The sequence below is a fragment of the Helianthus annuus genome, chromosome 7, assembly GCF_002127325.2.
Source record: "Helianthus annuus cultivar XRQ/B chromosome 7, HanXRQr2.0-SUNRISE, whole genome shotgun sequence".
Taxonomy (NCBI): domain Eukaryota; kingdom Viridiplantae; phylum Streptophyta; class Magnoliopsida; order Asterales; family Asteraceae; genus Helianthus; species Helianthus annuus.
This window is the reverse complement of record NC_035439.2, coordinates 149052778-149066236: the sequence shown is the minus strand read 5'-3', so window position 1 is coordinate 149066236 and position 13459 is coordinate 149052778. Positions and strand designations below refer to the sequence as shown.

At 39.3% G+C, this 13459-nt stretch overlaps 1 non-coding gene across 1 annotated transcript; it reads right to left on the bottom strand.

Moving 5' to 3' along the window:
* Window positions 1-13353: 13353 nt before the first annotated feature.
* On the bottom strand, window positions 13354-13459 carry LOC118480738. The gene has a single exon (XR_004863715.1). It is a non-coding gene; the product is annotated as a small nucleolar RNA R71 (small nucleolar RNA).

Genomic DNA, 13459 nt, shown 5'->3' with positions numbered 1-13459 from the left:
GAGATTGAAAGACGTGGCCAGTTTTGAGTGGTGGGAGGATATTTTTGGATGAATGTTTTTGACACGTAGGTTTAAACTAGTCTAAGGGCATTTTGTTTACGTTGCACAATTAGAACCAGTGGAAGTGCAAAACTGTAGGATTAATTTACGTGGCTCAATAATAGCAACATTTTTTTTGCTCAAATAAGTTGCAAATCGTCGCAAATTGCGTTTTTATTCCACGATGGAAGTATTTATCATGTTTATCTACTATTAGGGAATATCACAACTACCATTTTTTAATTTTAAAAACCCTAACTTCAAAATAGATTATAAGTCAATTATTTGACTTAGTTGGTTTTGAGAACTCACAATTCTCATTTTTAATTTGAACCTAACTAGTATCCTAGTGTTATGCGAGAACCCTGAAACCGAAAAAATAGACATAAAAACGTTGAACCACGTACACACGTTACGTAATGTTAACTCACAATTCTCATTTTTATTTGACTTAGTTGGTTTTGAGACGTTAAAAACAACTGATATTACTGACAAATCTTCGTGCTCATTCACGAACGTATCACTGGCTATATTACTGAAGGATTCCCATGCGCCTTTCAGCACAGGATCCCTTACCGATGAGTACTCATGGGCCTTTCACCAACAGGCCATCAACACCTTTTCACCTACGAATATCATTGCATATTACCAATGACATCAACATCCGTTCACAAACAGGTGTTACTACATATCACCAATGACATGATCTCTTAAGGATAATTGATGAACCTTTTGATGACCTTCGTTAACTAATGCAAAAATCTATATAACCTTGGTGGTTAAGCAAGTAAGATATCGTATTTACCAGAAGCATATGATTAGTATCATATCTTTTATTATAAAAAGTAAAACTCCAAAGTTTGATTGAGGTTTGTGAAAACTACTTTCCATTGAATTTGAGAAGCTGAAAAGGTGTGCATATGAAAAATAAGCAATCAGGTCCAATTTTAGATTTGGTTACTTGCAAAACTTAATCGATATTAATAATGTTTAATCGGTTATATAAATATAGTTAATTAATGTTGATCCTACATAAGCAAACATTGTCGGTTATTACATTTTTTTATTTAGGGTTCTGTATAGACGGATAAAAAAACATAACAATTCAGTTTGGTCTTCCTTGATTCCCCTTCTTTCTCGAATTCAGTGCTTCCCAAGAGGGAACTACCCAATGTTTCAAAAGTCGCTAGACGCTGCCAGGTCGTTCGATTAGGGAGTTGCAACTACTCGGCATATGTGGGGAGTACTCGAACATGATAAATTATAAACAATTTTTTTATAGGAATTATACATATGTCAAATATTATAAAGTTAGTAATGTTTATAACCAAATATGTAAATTTCAATATAAATTAAAATAATACATGTTCAAATACTAAAGTATTTAAAAACTGTCATTTATTAAGACATGATAATCATTTAAGTCTCATTTTCCAAGGTATCTCCATGAAAAGAAATCGTTGAAATACAATAAAATCCGACTTGACCGAGTTGTTTAAGTTAGACTGACTGGTTCCAAGTTTGACTGATTCTGAGTAAGGTTGATCGATGTGACGAAAATCGCCTAGGTACCCTATCGAGTACACGCCGTGTGACAACCCGAGAATCCAAGATCCTTGTCTATGCTTCACTTGTTCGCAATCTTGTTTTAACATTTTGTTTTTTATTATGACATGTGTAGTTGTGTGATTGATTAGAGTATTTGATGGTTAATTGATTAAATGTTTAATGTTCACTGTTTTATGAGTGATGAAAATCCTAGGCGACGAAGAATGGGGCATTCGTCACCTCACCTCCTCTCGACGAATAAATCCTTCGTCACAACACTCTTCGGTGAAGAATGGGTCCTTCGCCAAGAGATGTTTCGTCGACAAATCGTCGTCCTATGTACTTCGTCGATCAGGTGCTTCGGCGAAAAACGATTAGCGGCCCAGTTCCTTATACAGGCCCAACCCACTCCCTTTAGAATGTATGCGTATATATGTCACATAACTGATCAGTTGCAAACCCTAGACCCCTCTAAACCTAGCGACGGCAGTTCCCTATCTCCCATCTGAGACTCCCAAACCCTAGGCACCACTGATCTATACCACATCAAGGTTAGTGTGTAAATACTGTTACTCGATGAATTGTTGATGAATATGGTTCTGTTGCTGTGATGTCGTGTAGATTAGGGTTATTAACAATAGTGTAAATCTGATACTTGCATGATGAAGGTCCGATGATTGATATACGTTAACATGCTTGATGAAATTGATAATCTTGATTGATGAGTTCGTTCCTTGATAGAAGGATAATCTATTTGTATGGTTAACTGATGACGATTAGGAACTATTGTGAACGATAGAATGGTTCGTATTAATAAACGAGGATAACCGTAGATTGTTATACGTGTGTAAGAATGTATGGAACTGTGTCATTGAATGTATTGAACTGTGTCATTGATCTGTAACATGGATCTGTAACTGTTGTTATGAGGGTGATGGGTAATCACTTGGGTGAACTTGAAAACCATATGTTCAGTGACAATGGTCCCCGACGAAGAATCCAAGTTGACGAACAATAGGATATTTCGTCGACTTGTCTCTGACGAACAATAGGATATTTCGTTGACTTGTCTCCGATGAACAATAGGATATTTCGTCGACTTGTCTCTGACGAACAATGGGGTATTTCGTCGACTTGTCTCTGATGAACAATGGGGTATTTCGTCGATGTGAGGGTTCTTCGTCGGCATGCCACTGTAATGATCATGATAATGAGAATTAATGTTTGTGTATGTTAGTTGAGTGCATGGTAATGTTGGTTAAGAATAAGGAGCCTGTTTTGACTTGTGTAACATTCACATGAATATGATGACCTGTATGGAAACTAAATACCCGTTACATGTAATGCTGTTTTGCGTGGACCATTATGATACGCCTGTTAATAGATGTCAATGTGCACTAGAAATAATTGTTACTTGTGACGAAGAACTTGGTTTCACTCATGGGAGTAGTAGACCCAACTGTTATGTGTTGCCATGTATACAAACTGGGTACTTGATTCATGTTATATGGTAAACTTGGTGATGAATACAGTCTGCGTGAAATAATTGATTTAGTATGTTACAAAACTGATAATGTTGTTAACCACGGTAGGGTTGGTTGATTAACTGGACGGGGTAATTTGTTAAATACCGAGCAAATCTAAGGTGAGTTCACTGCTCTTTTTCCAAGCATGCGTCCCGGGGAGGGACATCTGGTAAACGTTCCGGGGAGGAATGTCGGGTAAATGGGTTTGACTGGAATGTTAAACTCGGGATGTTGGTTAATACACTCATATCAATCATTTAAGTCCCATCATATACCGAATAGGTTGCCGGGGAGGCAACGGGGTTATTAGTTGATAGCGTTATTAGGTTTGGCACCCTCACACCGTACCGGGGAGGACGAGCGTGAACTAATTACCTTAACCACTTGACCAATGTTTGATAGAGCATTGGGAAAGGGCAAATAATATGGAGCCATCTGCGGTAATCGAGTTATTAACAACATCAAATCTTTGAAATGTTTATATTCATATCTGGTAACTAAAACGTGTTAACAAACTTTGAACTCACCAGCGTCGTCTGACACACTTGTCTGCATGCTTGCAGGTCGTTAGATTCACGGATGGAACTTGTTATCTGGGAGTGCTGGAGTGGTCATGGGTCGTAGCTCTTGGATACTTGTTTATTGATCTTGCACATTTGTTTTGAAACACTTGAACAGCTATTTACATTATGCTTCAGCTGAACGAATTTGGTTTAAGTTGTGTTTTGGTATTACTTATGAAATAAATGAAAACTTTTATTTAATACAATGTTGTGGTTCAATGTGATTGGTGGCTGGATCCTGGTACGTCACACGTCCCGCGGTGTTCCCGTATGTGGTATTTTGGGGGTGTGACACGCCGGGTACTAAATCGCCTAAACCGATTTTTACGACACTGATATTTATAACATAATACGTGGATTTCAATATTTTCAAAAGGATACTTTTTTTTGAATGACAAATTTGGATTACTGACGGACTACTGGAGTATCATTATGCCACCAACGGAACCACCTGATCATATCCATCCCTACTAGGCATAATGCCTATACACCAATTCTGGAGGAAACTTAATAAATATGGGAAAACCCCCCTTGTGGGAATCGAACCCAAGACCTATTGATCCCAAATCCTTATCCCACCCATAAGATGCCACTAGGCTATAAAGCCATGGGCTTTCAAAAATCAAAAGGATACATGTTCAAACACGAAAGTGTTTCAAAAACTGATATTCATTTTTTAATATTATTGACATAGACTTGGTAGTTATTTAAATCTCATCTTTCAATGTATCAATATGAAAAGCAGTGAAAATCTAACAAGAATGGATGAAAAACAGTGAAATCGGTGAATGACAACGAAAATCTAATATGTCCAAGTTGGACCTACTAGCTCCGAGTTGGCTTGATTCCGAGTAATGTTGACCAAGTTGAAAGAAATCGTTCAACACTTTATCGAATACTCAGTCGTCTAGATTGATTTTTACGACACGGTGCCTCGATGGGTTTGTGAAATCTTTTTTCTTTACGTCCTTCAATTCCAAACGCCCCTTGCATTTCTTATGGGACTTTATTTACTCTCAGCGGCTCAAGCCACTTCGGTTAATTTGCAGTTATATTGGTCCAAATCTTAGTCAAAAATATTTTCTTTCGACACTTCATATGGGATCAAAACCAAATGCACATTAGTTGGTTATTATTATCCGTATTATAATTGTTGTTGAATGTAAGAGTTACCCTTAAGTTTAATAGCCATTCCATTGTTATCTCTATTTCAAATATTATTAGCAGTGGTGGACGTAAGCCAAAAATTCAGGGGTATCCTATTTTTTTTTTTTTTTGGTGATCATGGGTATTCTTTGTATAAAACTGGATATATATTTTTTTTATTTTTTTACACTACGAAAACGATATGGAGACGGGGTTGAGGGGTAGCCCGTGCTACCCCTTCTAATACACTAGCTCTGCCCCTGATTATCAGGGTAGTTTTTATTGAAGATCGACAATGTTGGACTTTTGTGGTGGACCGGGTGATCTCAAGGGGAGGATGGCGGAGATCATTTAAAGTCTGAGGACTAAACTGAAATTAGTAGTTTTGTAGTTTATCTAATTTGTTTAAATAGGATTTGGTGTAGGATTGTGAGTCCCTGTTCGTTTCGATTTCTTATTACTTTTGTTGCAAGTTAAGTTATTATAAATAGGGGTCAAGTCTATGTACGTAAGTCATCTTCAGAGTTAATAAAAGTGTAAAAAACAAAGTTTGTTCTGATCAGCCGTGAGTTTCTGTGATATTCACAAGTTCATCAAGTGGTATCAGAGCCCACAAGATTCTGGGTTCGCTCACAGGCATCGAAGTCATCCGATCAAAGAAGAACGTTACCGAACCCAGGAGCACAAAACAACGTGTCTCGAAAGAACAAGAAAATCGAAGATCAATCAGTTAGTATGGCTGATTTTCAAGCAAGTGGAGCAATCAAGAAGCTGAACCAAACGAATTATAAAACCTGGATGACCTGCATAAAATCTTACATGCAAGGGCAAGATTTGTGGCAGGTTACGAACGGTTCCGATACCCGGCAGCCCACTAACGACATAAACGGAGCAGTCGGTAAGTGGCAGATCAAAGCGGGACGCGCTATGTTTATTATCAAGACGATGGTTGAAGAAGATATTCTTGATCACCTCCAAGATATCGAGTACCCGAAGGCGGCATGGGACACACTTGAATCACCTTTTTCGAAAAAGAATGACGCTCGTCTTTAGATGCTTGAAGGAGAACTATTAACCGCCTCGCAAGGAGACCTATCTGTGTCTCAATACTTCAGAAAAATAAAGAATCTGTGTCGAGAAATAGGCAATCTCGATGTACAATCCAAAATAAGCGAGGCCCGTAAGAAACGTATTATTATACACGGGTTGAAACCTGAATACAGGAGCTTCATTGCAGCCATCCAAGGTTGGGCAAATCAGCCAAACCTCATTGAATTCGAGAATCTGTTAGCAGGCCAAGAGGCCTTAGCAAAACAGTTTGCGGGCGTTCAGGTTAAGATGGAAGAAGAGAAGGCTCTTTATGCGGAAAAAGGAAAGAGTCGAAATAATAAACCATGGAATAAGCTCAAGACAAACGAGAAGACCAGGAAAACCGACTGGAACAAAAAGGGTCGTGAAAATCGTGGCGACAGCTCGGGTGAGCGCAAAGGTAAATCAAAAGATAATCGGAGGTTTCCATATGAGTGTTACAATTGTGGAAAACATGGGCACATGGCGAAAGACTGTAGGAAACCAAAAGTAGAAGGGAATGTAGCCACGGTTACCGAGGAAGAGGAAACGTGGGACACAGAAGCAATGGTGGCTCAACTGCTCAAGTTATAGAAGACACTGCTTTAACGGTCACCACCGAGCTCAAGTCCAATAGTTTCGGAGATTGGATTGCTGATTCTGGGTGTTCTAACCACTTAACCGGAGACAAGGAAAGGTTAACCAAAGCAAAACGATACATGGGAAATCATGTAGTGGTTATTGCCGATGGATCAAAACACCAAATTGCCAACATAGGAGAGGTAAAATTTCCAAGCCATGGAAGGGAAAAGGAGTTTTTAATGGAAGATGTCTTTCATGTACCCGGTATGAAAAAGAACTTGTTATCCGTTCCACAACTCACGGCGACAGGAATGTGCGTTCTTTTTGGCCCCAATGATGTGTGTGTCTTCGATAAATTTGAGACAAAATCGGTTCCTACCTTGAAAGGAAAACGAAAAGATAATGTTTATGTTTTATCTGCTGAGTCGGCATACGTCGACAAAGCAAATAACAATCAAACTGCAGAACTTTGGCATGCGCGTCTCAGTCACGTCGGGTACGACCGGCTTCAATTAATGATGAAAAAAGACTTGGTCCAAGGCCTACCTGAGTTCGAGATTAATAAAGAAACTGTATGTGTCGGGTGTCAATATGGCAAGGCACATCAACAACCGTTTGAAACCTCAACCTTCAAGACAATGAAGCCGCTCGAACTAGTTCATTCAGATGTATGTGGTCCCGTAAAACAACCGTCAATAAGAGGCCTGAGATATATGGTAACCTTCATTGAAGATTTCTCCCGATATACATGGGTGTATTTTTTAAAAGAAAAGTCTGAAGTTTTCGAGAAGTTCAAGGCGTTTAAAGATGAAGCAGAGAGGCTTACGGGAAATAAAATAAAGTGTTTAAGGTCGGATAATGGAGGTGAATATCTAGCTACTGCGTTTGATGTCTATATAAGAGAAAAGAAGATTCGGCGATAACTCACATGTCCAAACACGCCTCAACAAAATGGCGTGTCCGAAAGACAGAATCGCCATCTTGCAGAAACATGTAGAAGCGTTATGCATGCAAAGAATGTGCCTGGTCGTTTTTGGGCTGAAGCTATGCAAATTTCGGCCCATGTAATTAACAGATTACCTCCACAAAACCAAGGTTATGTATCGCCATATGAGAAGCTGCTGAATCGAAAGCCAAATGTAACACACTTTCGTGTTTTTGGTTGCGTGTGTTACGTGTTTGTGCCAAATCAATTACGAGACAAGATGGAGAAAAAGGTCGTTCGATGTATCTTTACGGGGTATGATTCGGAAAGAAAAGGGTGGCGGTGTTGTGATCCGATTTCAAATCGATGCTACGTATCGAGAAACGTAGTTTTTGACGAGAACTCTTCTTGGTGGTCAAAGAATAAAGAACCGCTACCAGATACGGAGTTTATAAAAGAAAAACTTGAATCCAATATGATAAATCTAACTCTTGATGAGGAGGAATCTGCCATCGAAGTGGATGACGGGGTGATAAATTCAAATTCAAGTCTCAGACAAGAAATCAATGAGCAACGCCCTTGGCAAACTGGGGCGCATGCTCAGACCCAAAATCCAGATTCCAGCAGCCCAATAACAGGCCCAAGAAGATCGAATCGAGTGCTAAACCGAATCCAAAATATGTGGTTAACGTGGCGGTGACCGAGGTGGAAGAATCCAAACCTAATACGTTCGAGGAGGCATGCGAGAAGGAAGAATGGAACCATGCAATGCAAGATGAAATTGAAGTCATGAACAAGAATGAAACATGGGTTTTGGTGCCTAAACCTAAAGATGTTAAACTCATATCTTGCAAGTGGGTGTTTAAAATAAAACGTAAAACAGATGAGTCAATCGAAAGACACAAAGCTCGATTGGTGGCACGTGGTTTCTCGCAACAATTTGGCATTGATTATGAGGATACTTTCAGCCCCGTGGCAAAAATAGCAACGATTCAAGTGTTGATAGCGGTAGCGGCAAGCAACGGTTGGAAGTTACATCAAATGGACGTTAAAAATGCGTTTCTTTATGGTGATTTAGATCATACGATACACATGGAGCAACTTAAGGGATTTGTAAGTGAGATGTTTCCAAATCACGTATGTAAACTAAACAAAGCCATTTACGGTTTAAAACAGTCCCCGAGGGCGTGGTTTGGAAAAAAAGGAGAGTTTATGCAACATAATGATTTCGAGATGTCTAAGGCAGACGCAAGCATGTTTATTAAGTCCAGTGGATCAAAAATAGTGGTAGTATTGATATACGTGGACGATTTGGTCATAACGGGAAATGACAAAGAAGGTATTAATCAACTTAAACAAAATTTATGTGTTCGTTTTCATATGGAAGACCTTGTAAAACTTAGTCATTTCCTAGGCGTGGAGTTAAAATATGAAGAGGGAGTGATTATTCTTCATCAACAAAGGTACTGTGTTGATTTACTCGCTTGGTTCGGTATGCTCGATTGCAAACCCATTGACACACCCATGGATAGTACAGTGAAATTATGTGCTGATAAGGGAAAAGAACTAGCTGACCCGACTATGTACCGAAAAATAGTTGGTAGTTTGATTTACTTAACATTAACGAGACCTGATATAGCGTTCGAAGTTGGAGTTTTGAGTCGTTATATGCAAACTCCAAGAAAGCCACATCTAGATGCAATAAGACGTGTTCTGCGATATGCAAAGCATACATTTAACATGGGAGTACGATTTAATCAAGGTGAGAAACTTGAGTTAAGTGGTTTCTGTGATGCCGACTACGTAGGAGACTTGGACACAAGAAGGTCGACAACGGGGTACGTGTTTAAACTGGGTCGAGGAGCTATAACTTGGTGTAGCAAGCATCAACCCACGGTGTCGTTATCGACAACCGAGGCAGAATATCGGGCCGCCGCTATGGTAGCTCAAGAAGTTACTTGGCTACGGTTAGTACTTGAAGAGTTAAAGCATGAAGTTAAAGGAAGTGTAGTAATACACTGTGATAATATGTCTTCGATCCAGTTGGCTGAAAATCTGATGTTCCATGCTAGGTCAAAGCACATCGAGGTTCATTACCACTTCATTCGGGAGAAAGTATTAGAAGGGGAAATCGACTTGAAGTATGTAAGCACTCATCGTCAAGAAGCCGACATGTTTACTAAGAGTTTACCGAAGGAAAAGTTGAAAATGTTTCGGACTGAAATCGGCATGGAAGAATTCAACATTGAGAGGGAGTAATGAAGATCGACAATGTTGGACTTTTGTGGTGGACCGGGTGATCTCAAGGGGAGGATGGCGGAGATCGTTTAAAGTCTGAGGACTAAACTGAAATTAGTAGTTTTGTAGTTTATCTAATTTGTTTAAAGAGGATTTGGTGTAGGATTGTGAGTCCCTGTTCGTTTCGATTTCTTATTACTTTTGTTGCAAGTTAAGTTATTATAAATAGGGGTCAAGTCTATGTATGTAAGTCATCTTCAGAGTTAATAAAAGTGTCAAAAACAAAGTTTGTTCTGATCAGCCGTGAGTTTCTGTGATATTCACAAGTTCATCAGTTTTATTTGGACAACCAACAAAAGCTCGATTACTCGGGTAAATCTCATGGCAAAAGGCCACTCACGCCTGTAACACAGATGGTGCTGGTTACCCGACCTGCTATCATTTAAGAGGAAACCCACCGCACGAAGTCACATTATAGTAAAACCCTTGGCTCAACCTACAGCAGTTTTGCTCTAGGCGAGACTCAAACCAACAACCTCCACAATGGAAGGTCATCAGATAGTGATTGGCATTTCATTACTATCTTTTATATTGTAATTTTGTTACACCATATTTAGTGAGGGTGATCACATTTGATTGACTATATGATAAACTTGAGATCTTCGATAAGACATTGTGAAATAAAAGAATTAGCGATTGTTTTGCAACCGGAAATGTGGTGGCAAAACCCTGTTTTCTAGTAGCGGATGCATGTTGGGTTTCTAATGGTTGTGGAGGATCCGGATACTAGTGGAATGTTTATGGGTTGAGTAATTGTGGGAATTTATTGAGTGATGTTCAAACATATGGTGAGAGGAAGTTGCAAAAGCTATTTCCTGGCTTTGATACCATAAAACTATTAGATTATACAAACTCAGACAAATAAGTATTATTATTATTATTATTATTATTATTATTATTATTATTATTATTTTTATTATTATTATTATTATTATGTAACACTTGTATTTCGAATATTAAACTTCGTAGGATGAAGAACGAATTAGGTAACAACAGTGGTTTGACGGGTGGTCCGTAGGACAACCCTTAAACAAGCTAAAAATACATACATCTCATACTTTATTCGGTTTATTGTTTGAACTTAGTAACTACGAGAGATTTGATGTTGCAGGTGTTAAGGCGCTCAAAGTGCAGGATTTAGGAAGCTTGGATGGATGTGGGAAGATGGCATCATTAAGAGATGAATAAAACAAGTTTTGAGGGAGAAACGAAGGAAAAAGCCCACTCAGCGCCGTAACCTACGGCTAGGGGCCGTAGGTTACGGCCATCAATGATCCACAAGTGCACTGCCGTAAAACAGAAGGTTCATGCCATAAAGAACATTCAGAGCCATAACCTACTGCCCTCAGTCGTAGGTTACGGCACCCTATGTTGACCTTGGAGCTGCTGACAGCCGTAACCTACGGCTGGGAGCCGTAGGTTACGCCTCCGTCTGATCTCAAAACGTAACTTACACATTTATTGGCCATTTCATGAGGATTTATGGGATCTTATCATGGGTATTCGGTTACGGAAGATGTGGGACGAGTTGGGGGAGTATATTTGAGGCACTTGGAAGTGAAAAACATATCTTATCATCTATCTTTCATCTAGTTTTGTTGGTGATCTTGTTGAACAACGTTACCTTCTATTTTTGCATTTTGATGTCACTTCAAGCCATGTGTGGCTAAACATTCTATGATTATCTTGGGTTGAAGGTTGGGTAAGACTTGTGCTTTTATTTTATATTTCTAGAATAACAACTCCTTTCTCTTTGAATTGTTTGTTATGGTGCATGATTGATTGTTAGTAAAGTATTGATTTTTATGCTAAACTAATTAGAAACCATACGTTCTTGGTGCCGTTGGCAATCGAGATATCATGGGTATAGTTAGGCTTGGGTAAGGGTTAATTGATCATCGGGTAACAACCTCACGTTCTAGGAATCTGAGTACTTAGTTCCCTTTCATCACTACAATTGGTCATACACGAACTATGTCTATGTAGTTCTTTCTAGTTGAATGTTAGCACAAAAGTCGAAGCAAACCAGAAACTCAAGATAGTCATTTGTCTCTAAATTGTTTACAAACTTAATTCTCATTTTGCAAATTAATTAGTAATCGTAGTTTTAAAAGAACCAATCCAATCAAACTAACTCTTGAATTTTACTTTACTTGCACATTAGTTTAATTTTAGTCAAGTTAGATAATCTTCTAAATAACACATATTCCACAAACTCCCTGTGTTCGATACCCACTTACCGCTATCTATTTAGTTGTATTTGGATTAAATTTGATTGTGACCACGACATCACGTTAAATTTTGGCGCCGTTGCCGGGGAGTAGTGCGCAACGTGTGTTAGTTTAATAGTTTTGTTTTGTTATTTTCGGGTTTACGCTGGTTGTGTTTAGTGTGCAGGTACTTCAGGTGTATGCATACTAGGGGCTCTCACAGGTCATCACCGTTATCGTTTGATCCGGAAATTGAAAGAACGCTAAGGCAAAACAGAGTTTTAGTACGGGAAAACAAGATTATTGGTTCACCACTTCACCCATCACACCGAGAAACATCATGGCTGATTCACAAATTCCACCTACAACGGGTCAAACGACCTCATCCTTTATACCTACTTCCACCCAACCATCACCAAACACCACTTTACCTAATACCACTGTCGAATTCACACCAACCAATGTCACTCAACCGATCACTACCCAAGTCAAACCCACCATTACCTTTAACCCTTCTACCACAATCCCACCATTATCCCACTTCTTTCCCCCAACTACGGGTCAATCATCATCTAACTTCACAATTGCACCAAATTCAACTATTGTGCATGCTATGCCCTCTTTTAGACCACAACACCAATCGGGTTTTCAGTACTCGACTCTTCCATTTGGGCAATCTTCGGGAATTGAAAGAGATGGGTATGATGAAGGATATGAGGAGTTTGAAGGTTTTGATGAAGACGGGTATGCGTATGGGGGTGATGGAGATCAAGGAGAATTCGGATACATGCAAGGTCAAATGCAAGTAATGCCAAGTGTTGGTGGAGTATAACAACAACAACAACTCATACCACAACACATTCGGCCAAGACCACAAGGGCCACAAATGCAACGCCCTACACCATTGCAACAAGTTCGACCGCAACACGTACAACCACAATTCCAAAGACCAATTCAACGCCCACCGATGCCACAACAACAGTTTCAACAACCAATTGCACCACAAGGGCATGTACCAAGGCCAATGGGTCCTATTCCTCCAAGGGGTAGGTTCGGTGTACCAAGGAGGCACCTTAGAGAAAATGTGAGGGGCATTGAAGCGCATTTTAGGCCGGTAATCACTCATAATCCTTCACCGGTAGTCATTCCTCACAATGATCAAGGGAGGACATTTGAAGTGAGGACTAACTCACTGCAAAGCTTGCCAAAATATAAGGGTTTAACAACGGAGGAGCCTTACTTTCATTTGGAGGCTTATGACTCGATTTGCAACACTCTTGGGAGTCAAGGATTCTCAGCCGATGATATTAAATTGGTACTATTCCAATTTTCTTTGGAAGACAAGGCGAAAAAGTGGTTCTACACATTACCTTCAGCATCTATATATACATGGGGGGAAATGCAACAAACCTTTTTGGATGAATTTTACACCGCTCAAAAGACGAATGATGCTAGAAAAGGGTTGAGAAGCTTTCAACAACAACATGGTGAAATGTTTCATGAGGCTTTTGAGCGTTTCAATATGATGATCAAAAATTGCCCTCACCATGGAAT